The following is a 17,374-nucleotide window of genomic DNA, read 5'->3' on the forward strand; positions in this document are numbered from 1 at the left end:
ACCAGGAAGGGCTTTCCACATGCACACCATATAAGCTAACACTCACTGGGTGCTTACAATTTGAAGTATTGTGCTAAGTGCTTTATGTGAGAGAACTCATCCATTTCTCACCATAGCCCTCTGGGGTAAATGCTTTATTATAGCTGCGGTCACCCAGGTGACAAGAATTGGCCCTGGGTTTTGACCCCAAGCAGACTGAGCCAGTCACCCCTCTATTTAACACTTGGCTGCTTGCCATGACAGTCCCTGTGGCCTGGGTGACTACTGCTCCTCTCCTGTGGGATTCCAAGGGGCACTCTGGCTGTCCCTGTTCCCACTTGGTGCACACCCTGGCTTTGGAGCCCATCTGGGGGCACTACAACCATCAGCATGGTACCAGAGGTTAACATACCTGCACTAAGGATGGAAAGTGAGAGGAAAGAGAGAATGAAGCCTCCTCATGCCTCACCTTTGTATCCCTCCTCAGGATGACCCCAGAGAAGGCAAAACCGAGGAGCTCACAGTTACTCAGCCCTGCAGGGAAGCAGGGGTTTTTCATCTATAGGAAGAGAAGGAAAATTCTTGCCCTGGAAAGGAAGGGCTCTTAGCCTGCCTGGCCACATCCCTGGTCCTTCCTCCCTACTGGGCCACTAACCCACACAGCATCCAAATAAGCATTCTACAAGCTAATGGCTCTTCCTCAGTCCCAGATACTTCCCTGCATTTCCAGACTACACAACCAGGTAGAGTTGTAGCATTTGTTTGGGGCACAAGGGTGCATGGCCAAGGGGCTTCACTGAAGTCCAGCTGTGCTCCACTCACCAAACCATGTGCCCCGGTAGGAGGCTACATTTGCCTGAAGGAAAGGATGTCCTCCTACTTGCTCAAAGGCACCATATGGATCGGTGGAAGCTTTACATTTATCTGTCTGCCCCTCGGACAGCTCTACCTGGTATCTCACAAGCATCTCAAACACTAAATGACCAAGACTGAACCTTTGATTTCTGGTCCTCTGAGCCTGCTCCACCCCCAACTTCCTCCTCTCAATGACTGGTGCCTCTGTTTACCCAGTTACTCGATCCAAAATCATTACACTCTTCTCCTTTCACTGCTCCTCACATCCCAACCGGCAGCCAGTCCATCAGCTCTGCCACCATTCCAGCCAGCTCTCCTGGCTTCTGCAGCTCCCATCCCAGGGGAAACACCATGGTCTTCGGCCTGGATTGCCACAGTAGACACCAATCGTGTCACTCCCCTGCTTCACAATCCCTCTGGGGGATCCTCCACATCTTAGAATGTTAACATCCAAACTTCTCACAGCCGCTTAACAGATGCCTGGGGTCCACACTTACCCCCTAACCACCAGCAGCCTGGACCTGGCCTGGAGTCATCATAAAGGATTCCTGCCCAAGTGAGGAGGCAGTGAAAGAGGGTTGGGCAGGCCATAAATAGTCACTTGGGGGTGGGGGGAGGAACCCCTTGCCAAAGAACTGTGTTTGGGACTTGCTAGTGGGAAAGGGGAGAAAGATCTCTGAGGATCCCATGAAAGTGCCCAGTTGGGAAAGATCGAAAAGTTATCTATGTGCCACAGGGAAAACCAGAATGTCAGATTCTAGATCCAGTTTTTCCAATAGAGAGAGTTGAAGGAGAGGGGATTTGTAGAAGCCAAATCCAGCTCATTCCATAAACTGCCGACATGAAAGTTGGAGATGTAAAGTGCAAGGCATGTCCAGGGGACAAGTCACTCCATGCAACTTGTGGAATATGAAATATGCTGGGGGAGTTTCAGGAGTAGTGATGAGTAGCTGGCAGGGACAGATCACATTCGTCTCATGGGTCTGGTCAAGTAACCTGAACCTTACCCTGACAGCAGTGGAAAGCCATAGATGGTTGTAAACAGGGAGTACCACAATCTGATTCATGTGTTCTAAAGTTCATTCTGAGTGTGGAGAATGGACTGAGAGGTCAGAACAGAGGTCTGAAGAGGCCTGAACAAGGACAAAAGTCACGGGGCTGGCAGATGGGAGGGAGACTGGTGAGAAACGAAGGAAATGAAACTGGCAGAGCAAGCTCTATTGGTCCTAGGGTCTCCTGCTTCCCCAGTGAGTCACTGAGGTCTGTAGGAGGAGCCGAGCAGGTCCTGAATGCAGGTCCCAGGCTGGGTGTTTCCATTTGTTCTCTCACCCAATCCTCAAATGACCCCTGAGGTAGAAATCATCATCCCTCCATGGCCAGTGAGAAAACTGGCTCAGAGAAGCCCAGTCATTTGTTGGAGGCCACACATCTGGCTAGTGCAGCAGCCTGGACTGGAATCCACGTCTGTTCTGGGGCAGGGGCACTAGGCCACGCAGTCCCGAGTCTGCGGACAGACACACCTGCTGACACGTGGGGCAGCCGCTCACACGAGGGACCCTGGGTGTGTTAACATGGGCAGCCAGGTGTTCCCTCACTGGGACCATTGAGAGGAAAAGCCAAAGAGCCAGAGAGTCATTGAGGGTCCTGACTGACATGGCAGGGAGCCAGATGAGGTACACACTGACAAAAACAATGACAAAAGGTGTGGAGGAAAGCTGAGGTGGCCAAGGTCCCCAGCAGAAAGTGGGCCGAGAAGTTACAGGGAGAGCCTGCCCTGACCTCACTGGCAGCCCAAAGGCCAGGGTCCTTCCTTTCCTGCCCCTAATGAGAGAGGAGGGTCACAGGTGACTGACTGTCTGGTCATCTACTCACAAGCAGACAGAGCAGGGCCAGGGCAGGGCTAGGCACATAGGACTGCCGAAGTCCCAGGCCTATTTCTAGGCTGATTTATACTGTGATTTACACTGAACTCATTTAACCCTCTCAGTGGCCCTTGGTGAAAGTTACTGTCATTATCCCTACTTTCTAAATGGGTATGTGGAGGAACAAAGAGGTTCAGTAACTTCCCAAGGTCGTATGACATCTGGTAACTGGCCAAGCTGGGGTTCAACCCCGGGTGGTCTGGCTCAAGTACAACAGCTGTGTGCTACACTCACCCCTCCTCCAACCTATAGTCCTTTGGTTGCCTCCCTGTCCCAGCTTTCCCACCTCACAAATGGTCTATTCCCTCCACCCAAAGACCTGTATAGGGCATGGCTGAGTGACCTTGATCCAGCCACGGCCTCTGGACACAACCTTGGCTATCCAGCCAACCCCTAAAATCTGCTCTGACCTGCTCCAGTGCCTCAGGCAGGAGCCTACAGATGGACCGTCCCCAACCACTCAGCCTGAGGGGAGTCAAGCTGGGCTTCTGGGGTGGAGAATGGGCATCCCTGCAGGCAGGCTGGGCCACAGTAGGTCAGATGAGGGCTGAGAGCTGGGCCTCCTGGTGTCCCTCCCACCACAGCCTTGCCATGTGCACAGACCACAAACCACAGAGACACCGAGCCCTTTGTTCCACCCAGTTTAAAATAAGTCAGACCTTGCTCCACAGTAAGAAGTGCCAGGCCACCCTCCTAAAATGGACTCATGTGCCAGGGAGATCTGTGAATGCAACCTGGTGACCCGCTATGACCATATTAACTCCTGCCTCTCCATGACGGGCTGCAGAACAGTCCTTAATCCAGACAGAACTGCTCTTCTCATCCTGTCCTGGTCACTCTGGGCTCCCCTGCCTCCCAAGGAAGCAGTCACAGCAGAAAAATGGGAAGCAGTAGCAGTTTTGTGGGTCCCAAAAGGCATGGGGGACAGGGGTGTTGGGCACCTAGGGCAGGCCAGAATCGGGCCTCAGCCTTTCCTGCTCTTTCTGCTAAGCTGCTCGTTGTCATCTCCAATGTCATCTCTGTATTCCAGCCCACCAGGAAGTTGAGCCAGCCTATTATCCCATTTTAAAGGTAAGGCAGGTGGGGCCTGGAGAGGTAAGACCTACCCAAGGGCAGCCAGGGAGCAAATGGCAAAGCCAAGATTCAAACTCCAGTCTTTTCCTATAGCCAAGGGCACCCTGCCTCATGACCACCCTGTTACCACACCCAGGAAAAGTTGTGTCTTGTTCTGATGCCCCAGGACACCCTAGACATGCCACCAAGGCTGTGAACATAAAGCCTGCCATCCCCCCTGGCAGTTTTTCCTAACCACAAAACTGTGATTTTCCCTTTCATTTATTTTTCCACTCACCCACATGAAGAAAGTATAAAGAAAACATAATAAGAGAGCTCCCAAACTGGAGATGCACCATAATGGCAGAGAAGTTTAACTATAAATAGAAGAAAACTGGCCTCTCCAAGCTGTCCAGGATGGTCTGATTAGGCAGAGGTCTGCACCCTCCCATTAAGCAGCCTCACTGTCCTACCTTGGACCCTCAGAGGCAGTTGCATGGGGTGTGAGGTGGTCAGCAGAGTTGGGGAGACACTCACTGGGCGTGCTGCACAGATAAGCTTTTGGGGAGGGAGTTTCGGCATTCATCTATTGTGGATGGGGTGGAGGCTGGGGGCAGGTTGTGGGCAGGGGTCATCTTGGCTTGGGCAAGATGCCAGGTGCCCTCACAGTACATATTCTTTTTTTCCTCCAGTAATATTCTTAAAACAAAGCCCATGAATGTTCAAGGAGATTCAGAAGCAGCAAGTTTAGCACCACTGACAGCTGACCTTCCTTAGGTATTTACTGTATGTCAGGCCCAGCACTGCCCCTAAATGATCTCATTTAATTTTTCCAACAATCCTGTGTGGTACTATTATGATTGCCCTTATTTTACAAGTGATGCCCAGAGAGGTTAAGCAACTGCCCCGGGGTTGCACAGCAGGTAAAAGGTGGAAACAAGGTTTGAACCCAGGAAGCCGTCTCCAGTGCCTATAGGTCTAACCACGATACTACACTGTTCCCCTGAGAAGGCTGTGGAAGACACCTCTATCAGCCCTGAGGGGGGTCTCTGGCCTCAGTCCCATCTGGTTTGACAGGCCCTGGGGAAGGCCTGGCAATGTGTGAATACATCAGGAAGCCAGGAGGAAGCGTGGAAGGGAGGGGCTGTTGACATGGAGGATGACATTCCCAATACTCAGAGCTACCCAGCAGGAGTGACAAGTTGCATCCATCAGGATGTAACAAACCTAGGGGAAATGTGGAAAGCAGGGATTAGTCCCCAGAACCAAGACTGAATATGGGAGAAGGTTGTGCTAGGTCTCTTGTTGTTGTTGTTAATAAGTTTATTTTTAATTTTTAAAAAATTAAACTCTATGCCCATTGTGGGGCTCAAACTCCTGACCCCAAGATCAAGATGTATAAGCTCCACTGACTGAGCCAGTCAGGCGCCCCATGTGCCAGGTCTTAACAGGTACCCATCAGAGGAGTTGGATAGAGAGGCCCACATACCAGAGGCTGGCCCAGGTCATAGCTCCAGGGTAAGCAGGCACTGGGGCTATAGGGCCCCTGGAATGAGGGAGGTAATCTGGGCTGCAGATCCTTAAGTTCGTAGACTTCCAGGGTCCCTAAAGTCAGGGTCACAAGCCCCAGAGCTGAGGGCACCTGGGGCCATCGATCTTGCCTCCCAGCTTGTGCCTCCATCTACTACCACCTCTCTGGCCAGAGTATGATCCATCCCAGGGGTTATAAATCAGTCCACAGAGTCCAAGGGCAACAAAGCTCTGCCAGGTGCGGATGGTTCTGCATGGCATCAAGATGTCTAGCATAAATAGGGACCCCTGCGTCTGGTGTGAGGTGCTCTTGAGTGGGTAGCCTAAAGGATGATGTGGTCTAAGGATCTATCCTGGAGGACAGTGCCAGAACAAAGGAGGAAAAAGGCTTTGCCCCAGAGTCCTGCTGGGGGAGGGGGTTTGAGGGGACCAGGGAGGAGCCTTCAGGCAGAAAAGACCCAAGCTAAGGCAAAATGGCATGGTGACATGCCCCCAGACAGCTGTGGGTAGAGGGCAGAGCTCGTCCTCCCCTCAGGGACCCACAGAGCCTGGTAATGCTCAATCCTAGGAGGCACTTCAAATACAGAAAGGATGGCCGCCTGGGAAGCTGTTAGGCACTCTTAGTGGAGTCCTGAGATTTGTAGAAAAGGAAATGTTCTACCTTGGGCCTGGAGTGAAAATCACTGAGACTGCTGTGATTTCCCTCCTCAAACCTCCAAGTGGAGGTCTTTGTCCATCAGGAGCCTGGCCACAGTGCTCGGGACGGCGGGGTGGGGGTGTGTGCCCTGAAGCCCCAGACTGGTCCAGACCACTCGGACTCCAGGAGTGGCCGAGAAAGCAGGACAAGGGTGCCAGGAGAGACAGCTTCAGCTTGGCCTGGACACTCCGGGCCCAGCCTTTCCAGGAGCTAAGTCAGTGATACAATGGCTGGCTTCTTCCTCTTGAGTAATGTGCTGGTACTAATAAGGCCACTGCCATACAGATTTATAGAACCTCTGATTTCACAATCACTGAGGGCCTCACAAGTATTAATTAAGGCTCAAAACCCCTGGAGTCTGGAGCAGATTCTCATTAACCTCATTCTACAGAGGCTATGACTCTGCTTCCTTCTTAGAACTCTGTGGATGTGACAGTGGCTCCAGCCCTGGGAGCCAGGCTGACAGGGTTCCCTCCCTATGTCACAGGCATTGGGGGAGGCTTGGAGGCTCATGATGACACCAAGAAACTCATGTCAGAGCCAGGTTCAGACCAGACAGTCCTCGGCTTCTACTAGAGTAGCTGACACAGAAAGGATTTCCCTTCTTTTGTTGTTGTTGTTGTTGTTGTTTTAAAGACATATATATGTATGTATTTAGTGGGGGAGAGAGAAAGAGAGAGAGAGCACACAGTGGGGAGAGGCAAAGGGAGAGAGAGAATCCCAAGCAAACTCCCTGCTGAGCACAGAGTGTAACGCAGGGCTTGATCCCACAGCCCTGAGATCATGACCTGAGCTGAAATCAAGAGTCCGACACTCACTGAGCCACCTAGGTGTCCCTTGCCTTTTTTTTTTTTTTTTTTTTTTTTAAAGCAGATAGTTGAGGTACCAGCCCCTGGTAACCACTATTGTGCTTTCTCTCTGTGAATTTCTAGTCTAGACACCTCATGTAAGTGCAACCACACAATATATGTTTTTTTGTGTCTGACTTATTTCACTTAGTGTAATGTTTTCAAGGTTCATTCTGGCTTGTTTTTAAATTATGAAACATTTCAACTGAAAGTACAGAAAACAATATGTAGCATGTCTCCTTGGCTTGAGCCATACATCCCAGATTTATTAAATCTGTTAGCCATTTGCCATCTTTTTTTTTTTTTTTTTGGTAATGTCTTCTCCAGAGCTAATCCAGTTCTGAAGTTAATATGCTCTTTCTTCTTCATGTTTTTTATATTTTTAAGTTTATAATTATAATAATATATGGTACTATTTTGTGTCTTTAAAACATATTTAACCTACTTGATGACTTAGTTAACACTGACACATTGTATATTTGAAAGTTTCTTTTTTTTTTTAAAGATTTATTTATTTATTTGACAGACAGAGATCACAAGTAGGCAGAGAGGCAGGCAGAGAGAGAGGAGGAAGCAGGCTCCCTGCCGAGCAGAGAGCCTGAAGCAGGGCTTGATCCCAGGACTCTGGGGTCAATAACCTGAGCTGAAGGCAGAGGCTTTAACCCACTGAGCCACCCAACTGCCCCTATTTGAAAGTTTCTAAGAGAGTTGGTCATAAAAGTTCTCATCACAAGGAAAGAAAACCTTTTTTTTTGGTAGCTATATGAGATGATGGATGTTAAATAAACCACTGTTGTAATCATTTCACAATATATAAAGTCATGTCATTATGCTCTACACTCTAAACTTACATAGTGCTATATGTCAATTATCTCAATAAAACTGAAAAAAATTTAAAAACATTTTTAAATGTCATTTGATCTCTTTGAAGAATCTACATATATAAAAACAAGGTGTTCAACTCTTAAGCAATCTTTAAATGGTGTCATATATTGTCTACCTTGTCATTTGTTCTCCACACCACCCTATATTTTTGAAATTAATCCTTCCTGATATATGCAGCTCTGGTTTGCTCATTTTATTGCTGTACAGTGTTCCTGTGACTGTGTACCTCACATGCTGGGTTTATCCAAGGGGGTTCCCACATCTGGATTCTTACCAGAGAAGCCAGGATTACTCCCATCTGAGCTGGGCAGACACAGACAGCGCCTCACCAGAGAACCAGCCACCCCACAGAAAAAACTGTGTACCTAGACAGGCCTGGAGCCCCAGCGCTCCAACCCAGTTCGGGCTCTGTGTTCAGAGTTGTGAGGGGCCTGGCCTGGCCAGCTGGTGCCAGACCAGCACCTCAGAGAGGGAGCTAACCCTTCTCAGGTCCCTATGATTCGCTCCCCACCTTAGTCTCTCTTTCTGAGTTGCAGAATCCCTTGAGAGGATGACAAAGCTTGGAATTCCTCTCCCAGTGGAATTTTACACACAGAGTCTTTAAGCTCACCTGTATGGCCCCAGGGTTGGCCTCTGGCCACATCTTCCTGCCAGTTTCTCTATACAACTTAGGGAGCCCTGTGGCTTGAAGGTATTCGGGAGGAGTAACTAGCATTGTGCACCTGGTGGAGGCAACAATAAATGCTTGCTGAGTGAGCGAGCAAATGCGTGGATGGATGAGAAAACACTCAGAGCCCCTGGCACTGGGCCTAGTAGGTGCTCAGAAAGAGTGACTGGGATTAATGTGTGCGTGTATGATTTAAGTCAGGTTGAATGTAGTAAAACCCACCCTTTGTAGTATACAGTTCTATGAGTTTTGATAAATGCACAGCTGTGTAATCATCACCACAATGAAGGAAACATATAAAATATTTCCATCACTCAAAAGTTTCCGTTGTGCTCCTTTGTCGTCAATCCCCTCTACCTCCACCCCCACCCCAGATCCTGGCAACCCTTGATCTCTCTTCTGACCCGATAGGTTTACTTTTCCCAAAATATAACTAGAATAACATCATGGAGCCATCTGAGTCTGGCTTCTTTCACTTACCATAACACATTTTGGGATTGATCCCTATTTTTGCTCATATCATACCATAAGTTTGATTTCCTTTTCATTGCCAAGGAATATTCCACTGTATGGATGTATATGTGCTGCCGAAGCGAGCACCCCACTGTATGGATGGATCACAGTTTGTTTATCCATTTGCCAGGTGAAGGACATTTGGGTTATCTCCAGTTTGGGGCAATTATGGATAAGGTCACTATAAGTGGTTTCATTCAGGTTTTTGTATAAAGATAAGTTCATTTCTCTTGGGTAAATATGTAGGATTAGGATTTCTGGGTCATATGGTGAGTGAATGCTTAACTTTACAAGAAGATGCCAAAGTGTTTTCCCAAGTGGGTGCACCAGTTGCATCCCCTCCAACCATGTCTAAGAGCTCCAGTTGCTTTGCATCCTGACCAGGACTTGATACTCTTTTCTTTTTGACCATTCTAATAGATGTGTCGTGGTATCTCCTTGTGGCCTTAGTCTGCAATTCCCTTATGACTTCTTTTTATTTTTTATTTTTTAAAAAAGGAGTTTATTTATTTATTTGAGAGAGAGAGAGAGAAAACGAGTAAGGGGAAGGGCAGAGGGAGAAGCAGACTCCTTGGGGAGCAGGGAGCCGGATGCAGGGCTCGATCCCAGGACCCTGGGATCATGACCTGAGCTGAAGGCAGATGTTTAACCAACTGAGCCACTCGGGCAACCCCCTTATGATTTTAAATTGATGTATTTTATTTCTAGTCAATCCTATGACATGTGGTCTGTGGCTGGCCAGGGCTTCAGGTCCAGACACTGCTCCCCTGAAGTGCTGGGAGAACCCAGGATACCATGAGGCCTTTTCAGGGGCAGAAGGCAGGCTCAGGACTGTGCTGGGAACCCCATTTTGCTCAAAATGAGTAGGTGCCTTCTGTCCCACCATGATGAGTTCCTCATCTGTGATGGACTGGTTGCTGGGTAATGACTCGGGCCAGGCTATGACAACTGGTGCTGAGAATACCTCCAGCCACCCACAGTGGCCCTTCTCAGGCATAGATGCACTTGTGGTACCAGGAGTGGGAGTAAGCTGGGGCGGACCTGCCTATGCTCGAGGCCCTGTGGGGGCTTCCAGTGAACGCCACTCCAAAACTGCCAGAAAGAGGTAATGCCCTGTTTAATAAGTAGAGCTCTGCAGAGTGAGGTGGGGTGGAGTGTCTGCTTCTGTACCCAAAATGGGCTGTTCAGTGACTCATGACCAGATCTTGTCACCCTGCCTACTGCCTGGCTCCTGCTACAAAGTGTCCCAAGGGAGGGTGCATGGGGTAGGGCCCCAGCCTTTGCTTTGCAATCCAGAGAGGCCCAGACCCAGGTCCCCAGCCTTTCCTCTATTTTGCTATCTCTTCCAATGATCACAGCCCAAATAGTACCCCCAGTGAAACACTGCCTGGCCCTCTGACCAGGGGTCCCATTGCTTGTCTGTCCCCGTTCCAGCCCCTGCTGGTATAGATTCCAGAGAGATGACTGCCTCCTCAGGCCTTCTTTCTTGGGGGTTCTCTACTCCAAGGCCCCTGCCCAGTTGTAGATAAGCTGGCTGGGTCTTGCTCCCTTCTACCTTCCTTCTCTGGATCCTCCTACATCAGCTCCCTGCCCTCCCAAGATTGGTATGGGAAGGGGAACAGATAAAGGCAGGATGTTTGCAAGGCCTGGTACAGCAGGGAAGGCTTTTGGCAGGAGGCAGAGGGCTGAGCTGGGCCAGGGAGCAGGGAAGGTTTGGAAGAGGGAGGGAAAGAAGGTCAAAGAGCCAGGTGTAAGAGCACTGCTGGGGATATGAGGGCATGAGGGGAGAGGGAGGGGATAGTGTCCGCCCACATCTGAAGGATCTGAGTTTAACTCTGGAAGGGCTCAGTGACCATTAGGAAGCCAGAGTCAGAGGCTCATCCAGCCTGCTCATTTCCCCCACCATCCTCAACCCAGACAAGCAAGGTTACCCTCCCTCTCTTCCTTGTGGGTGGAAGGCCTAGGAGCTCAGGGCCCCCCTGTGTGGGCGCTGGCTCCTGCTTTTCTATCACTCATGCAGCAAGCAGACAGGGGCATCTCTTCTCCCTTGAGAAGGCAGGTATGGGAGCTACAGAGAAAATCCCAGAAGCTTTATGCAGGTGACTCACGCCACTCTGGACTGTATGCCCCATATCTGCAGCTTGCAGGTGGCACAGGAGGCCTGGGGGAGGGTTTGCTGCCCCAATACAGCACAAAGATCACGGCCTCTCTCCTCAGGCCATGCCCTACCCAGCTCTTCCGCATTCCTCCTCAGTCACCTGAGGCCATCACCCCAGGCAGGACTCCTAGCAGAGCTGTGGAGATCTATAGGGTGCCCTCTGCTCTAAAGTTCCTGAGTCATCGGCAGGAATTCATGCCCTGGATCTAGGGATGCCCAGCCTGTACCAACTGGCCGGGGGCCAAACACCTCATTGCCAGGCCTCCTTCCTGGGATTTCTCAGGCTGGCACCACCACTTGGGGCCTGGCTCTGGCTTTTATCATCAAATCTAGGCGAGTGCCCTAGACCCAGAAGAATTACAACCAGGCTATCTCTTCTGCGTGCCACGCACCACTCAGCTCATCATACAGCTTATCTTCTAGCACTGGACCTCTGCCGGACTCTCCCCATCCTTGGGCTCCTCACCTCCACTGTCTATGCCCGAACCACTTTCCCCACTCCTGCTGCCACTGTTATTGTGATAGCCTGGTGGGCAGGAAGGACATTCATCAACTAGGCATGACCAGGCAGGCTCTCTTCTCTAAAAGGTTCAATGGACAAGGGCACGAGGGCCCTGCTGGTGGCGCCACAAGGCGGGGAACAGGGCCAAGTCTGTTCCAAGTCAGTGACCACTGGGTGCCTCCTGTACAGCAGCCTGGAACACCAAGCACTCCCCCAGGAGCCCTCAGAGCCCATGTGCACGAGCTTGGTCATTTCTGGCCAGGGCCCCAGCTGCTCCTCTGCCCTCTCTGGGCCTCTGGTTCGTCTCACATCAAACAAAGGGTTGAGAGGAAGTCATTCAGTGCTCTTCCAGCTCTGAAACTCTAGGTGATTCAAAAGACTTGTGAGCAGCCCCTAGGCCAGAAGCAAATGACCATGCACAATCATGTTCCTCATGACCTAATCAAACCTCTGTAATTGTCAAATTCTGGGGAATTTGGGCTGGGAGCTAAGGGCTGGGGCCCAGATTTAGAACTTTAGCTCTTCACTCACTTCCAACACTTGGCATCGACTGCCAACAAGTCGTAGCCTGAACTGTTCGAAGTGAACATCTTTGATCTGTCTTTTCAAACCCAGTTCAGAGGTTCTGTGCCCAGGGCTTTGACCCTCCTGGGGGCCCAGACTGAAGATGACAGAACACATTGATGCTGACATGCAGCCCCTGTAAGCAGAGTCTACATCAGCTTGGACAGGTGAAGGGAGTCTCTCTTGAGGTCATCAGGGGAGGTGGCACAGGGGACTGAAACCCAGGACTTTAGGCTTTTCCCACATGTCACCAGCACACTTTCCTCAGCATCGCACAAATCCAGTGGCCCCTGCCCCTCCATTCCTCCTCCTCTGTCCCTCCACACTATGTTGAGGGTGAACGCTGGTTATGGTGAGCACCATTCTGAGGTCTCCTGTAGAAGGAGCTTTTTTTTTTTTTTTTTAAGATTTTATTTATTTATTTGACAGAGATCACAAGTAGGCAGATAGGCAGGTGTAGAGAGAGGGGGAAGCAGGCTTCCTGTGGAGCAGAGAGCCCGATGCAGGGCTTGATCCCAGGACCCTGGGATCATGACCTGAGCCGAAGGCAGAGGTTTTAACCCACTGAGCCACCCAGGCACCCCTGTGGACGGAGCTTTGAGCAGGTCAGTAAAAACCACAGAAACATACCTGAACAGTGCTAAACTCACCATGCTTAACCAGATAAAGGTCACATGATATCAACACTCAGTGATCACAACTGAAATTTAAATCCTTAACAGGCATCAAACTGAGAACTTTGACCTCCCTGCCAGGCTCTGGCTTCTCTTCCCCTCCCTTCCTGCCCCGAGGAGGAGGTCCTCATGAGAAATTGAGGCCTTTCCTTCTTAAAGGCTTAAAGTCTTGGGAGTCTTTCATTGCTTTAGGAATCTGGGGCCAGAAGGGACCACAGTGCCCTTGTTTCCCAGGTGACTAACTGAGCCTCCCCGAGTCGGTCCATGCTGAGAGCTGTCAGACATGAGTCAGTGACATCCTGCTGAACCATGAGAACACCTGCAGTCCCCATCTTCACCTCAGTGAAGGATGCCTGCTCAGGCAGGTGATGGAAGCATGGGTGGAGCCACAAAGCGATCCTTCTAGCCCTCCAAACAGCCCTCCATGTATTTGCTGTTTATGCAATCAGTGGTTGGTGGGAACTGGGAGACAGCAATGTCGCTAAAGCCATGAGAGAAGGGAGCTAGCAGCCGTGAGGCAGTGCTGACTCTTCTCTTTCTTAACCACACATCCCAACCACACGAGGTCCCAAGTCCCTCGTCCTCCCACTGCTGCTGCCTGCTCAGATCTTCCTTTGCCTCCTCCTAATGACTTTCCTGCCCACGGACTATCCACACTCAAGTCTATCCTCCACACTGGCTACCAGGTTCCCTTTATCAAACATGAGCCTGATCTAATCACCATTTTGTGCCGCTTCCGTAAAATCCATCCAAAAACCTGGCAGAGGCTGGGGGATGTCATAATCTGACTCTAATCTGCCTGAGTCACCTCTGGTTCCAAAGAGGCACTAATGAATGTGAATGAATGAATAGCACACTCAAACCTCTGGTGGGTTCATACCCTACAGATAGTAGCATCCAGAAAGGACAGGCCCCCACAGTGGGCAGAAGGACATGGATTTTGGTCTTGCCCTCTAGTCCTGGATGCTTCTCCAGCGCTCCCACCTTGGGGAATGTATCTAGATTAGTAGCCTTCACCTGGTGGCAGGGGTGGGGGTGTCCCCGGGGCTCTGGAGACCTCTGTTCTACAGCTCCTCCTGACCATCTGGTTGGGATGCCACTTCTCTGGAACAGGGCTCTTGTTTTTCAGATCAGACCTCCCTGGAGGGCCTTCCTTGATCTGATACTTCACGTAGACTCCTCAGATATCCTCACATCACCCTGTTTGTTTATATTCTCCATAGTAGTTTATGACAAGCTGAAATTAACTTGTTTCTGCGCTTGCTTGTTTATTGTCTCCAACTAAGACATAATCTCCACAAGAAGAATCCTGTCTTGGTTCACCTTTCACATCTCTAGTTCTGGTGCATAGTAGGTACTGCAATAAATATTGTGAATGAGTAAGTGAGCAAATGAATGAATAAATCAAGTTCTTTCATGCTTTAAATGAAACTTCATATAATAGATTGTTGAGCCTAGGTCTTTATGTGGTCCTCCCCCACCCCCAAATTCTTTTTTCTAGAAATACGTTTTCTTATCAATGTCTGCTGGACATTGTGAAGGTGTCTCCACCCAGAATATCTTGTATTTATCTGTGCTTTACTTCATATTTTTTTCTGTTGTTTTTTGCTTATGTAAAAAAAAGCTAAGCTCTAAGGTTTCTTAAATCCTTCTTGTAGTAACTTTGTAATAGTTTGATTTATGGGAATAAAGTGTATTGAAACTTAAAAAAAAAATCGGGGCGCCTGGGTGGCTCAGTGGATTAAGCTGCTGCCTTCGGCTCAGGTCATGATCTCGGGATCCTGGGATCGAGCCCCGCATCGGGCTCTCTGCTCCGCAGGGGGCCTGCTTCCTCCTCTCTCTCTGCCTGCCTCTCTGCCTACTTGTGATCTTCTCTCTGTCAAATAAATAAATAAAATCTAAAAAAAAAAAAAAAAAAATCGGAGATCACAGCCATTGCTACAGCTCCCCCACATACTACATTGCTACAGGGCCCCCACATACGCTGGAATCATTTATTTACACAAAATTTCATTTCTGTGGAATTTGAGCTGTAATCTGTGACCTGTGGCCTCATTAGGTCCAAAGGGATTTTCTCAAGTTCTGAGCTAGAACTGCTCTTAGTTCATTATCCTTCGGTGCTACTCAATTCTCCCAGCTCCTGAGGCAGTATCGAAGACAAACAAGCCTTTCGAAATGATGCCAAGTCTCTGACATCATCTTTGGGAAAGAATTCCTGGATACCCTCCTTCCCTTTCCTGGTCCCAAGGAGTACATGTCTCAGGGCTTCAGTCAGTTGTAGTCACTAGCTGGGCAAACCCATGGAGACTCTGTTCTGAAAGTTCATCCTGCAGGCCGTAGCCAGTCAGAAGAAGGCATGTCTGGGATAGGACTGCAAAATGAAACAGCCACTTTGGAAACAGTATGGCAATCTCTTTAAAAGTTAAACATACCTCTGTCATATGGCATGACCACTTCATTCCAGATACTTAGCAGAGAGAAACAAAAGCACACACCCACACAGACACCAGCACACAAATATCCACCAGCTTAGTGTGTAGTAGGCCGAAACTGGAAACAACCGAAATGTCCCTCAGTAGCTAAAGACGGACAAATTGTCTACCCATACGACAGAATCAGCAATGAAAAGGATTTACCTGTTAATATATACAACATGGACGAATCTCAAAAGCAATTATCCTGAGTGATAAGAACAAACAAAAATATTACATACTGAATGAGTTCATTTATGTAAAATTCCGACAGCAAAGTAATCTGTAGTGACAGAGCAGGTGGGTGGTTGCCTAGAGATAGTCGAGATGGGAGAGAGAGATGAAAAAGGGACACGAGGAAACTTTTGGGATTGATGGATATATTCATTATCTGGATTGTGGTGATGGTATCACAGGTGTTTACATATGTTAGAACTCACCACATTGTACACTTTAAGCACATTCAGTTTATATATATAGTATATAGAACTTAAGAAATATCATACAATGTAGGAAGTTTATATATTTTAATTGTAACTTAATAAAGCTATTCTTAAAAAAAGAAGAAGAAAGGGCAGAGTCTCCTTGCACCCTCACTGCAGCCTTCTGTTGCCCTCAGGATACAGTGAGCATCCACCTCGGTCTGCAAGCCTCTTTAGCAGGCTGGGCACCCTCTCCAGCCTCATTTCTTGTATGTTTCTTGTGTGGCAACCCATCAGTTGTGGCTTCCTGAACGTGCCACACTTTTTACACTTGTGCATGCCGTCCCCTCAACCAACAGCGCTGTCTCCTGCCTCAACCACCCGGAGAACTCCTACTCCATTAATTCCTCTCCACAGCAGCCTTCCCAACCCTAGCAGGTTCCTGTAAACAGCTCCTTCCTCTGTGCTCCACAGCCAAGTGCCCGGTTTGCTGTTAGTGTCTATTCGTCCCAGCAGACTGTGGGCTCCTTGAGGCTAGGAACAACCCCATCTAGTCTGTGTCAGTCCCGTGGGCATCCATGAAGCTTTCATCAGTGAACTAAATATACCCAAGAAGGTGGAGTGGGTCAGTATGTGGTGGGGTATGAGAGGTTCAGAAGAACAGGCGATAAGAGGTGGGAAGAGCCGGGAAAGCAGAAGGCACAGCCTTCAACGAGAGGCAGTCTGCTTCCCTGAGTAGGGAAGAGACTGCACTGATCAGAATTCAGCTAGATCCTCAGGTGGGTGGGGTTCGGTAAGCTGGAACCCCTGCTTCGCTATGCTTTGGCACAGGGGTCCTGGGGTCTCTACTCCAACACTCATCAGGAAATCCCAACATCTGTTTGTTTGTCTGCATTCAGCATGTCTGGTGAAAAATGGCCTCAGAAACTACACCTGCAGTTAGCAGCTCAGTTAGATGGAATGGATAGCAGACCCGGTCATGATTCCTGGACACAGTGAGAGAGAACCACTACAAAGGAAACCCCATGAGGTCCTAAAGCCTTGGGTAACTGCCCAGCAGTCCTGGCCTCTTTCTCCTCCATGGATAAGGGACCCTAAGCAGGCTCCTGGCTGGATGACTGTGTAGGGGTGGCATTTTTCTCCACCTAGACCTAAGTCTTGGCATTGCCATTCAGCTGTAGCCCAAGATGAACTGGTGTTTATGTAGGGAGGTGGGCCACGCAGGCAGAAGAGAGCTCCCACTCTGCCTGATCAATCAGGGAACAGTGCCAAGGCCAAGTACAGGATGTCCAGGGGAGATCATTCTTCAAGGATCAAATCTGGAGGATAAATACCCAGAAATGATGCCCCATAAGCTTCTAGGTTGGTAACTAAAGTGCCAGGGGCTGAAAATCCCTGCACCATGGGAGCATACTTGGCGAGGAAGGACAGCCAAGAGCCAGAGGCAATGCGCAGGGATAACAAGCCCGAGTCCATGAAGAAATGCACCAGATGCACCATCTGTTCAATGACCATCAAACTATTTTCTTATGTCACAGGCAGATGATCATAAATGAAACACTTCTTGCAAGCCACAAGTGACACCACAGTGGCTGATCCCCTTATTTACTCTGGGGCAGAACCAGCCATGAGCT

The 17,374-nt window shown here is 49.3% G+C and overlaps 2 protein-coding genes across 2 annotated transcripts in view; one reads left to right on the forward strand and one right to left on the reverse strand.

The window, feature by feature from the left end:
* The window catches only part of ZFP90 (ZFP90 zinc finger protein), a 98,258-nt gene that overhangs the window by 44,953 nt on the left and 35,931 nt on the right, over positions 1-17,374 (reverse strand). The gene's annotated exons all lie outside the window — the stretch shown is intronic.
* The window catches only part of LOC123930500 (myelin-associated neurite-outgrowth inhibitor-like), a 75,600-nt gene that overhangs the window by 21,833 nt on the left and 36,393 nt on the right, over positions 1-17,374 (forward strand). The gene's annotated exons all lie outside the window — the stretch shown is intronic.

Source organism: Meles meles, chromosome 19, assembly GCF_922984935.1.
Source record: "Meles meles chromosome 19, mMelMel3.1 paternal haplotype, whole genome shotgun sequence".
NCBI classification, from domain to species: Eukaryota; Metazoa; Chordata; class Mammalia; order Carnivora; family Mustelidae; genus Meles; species Meles meles.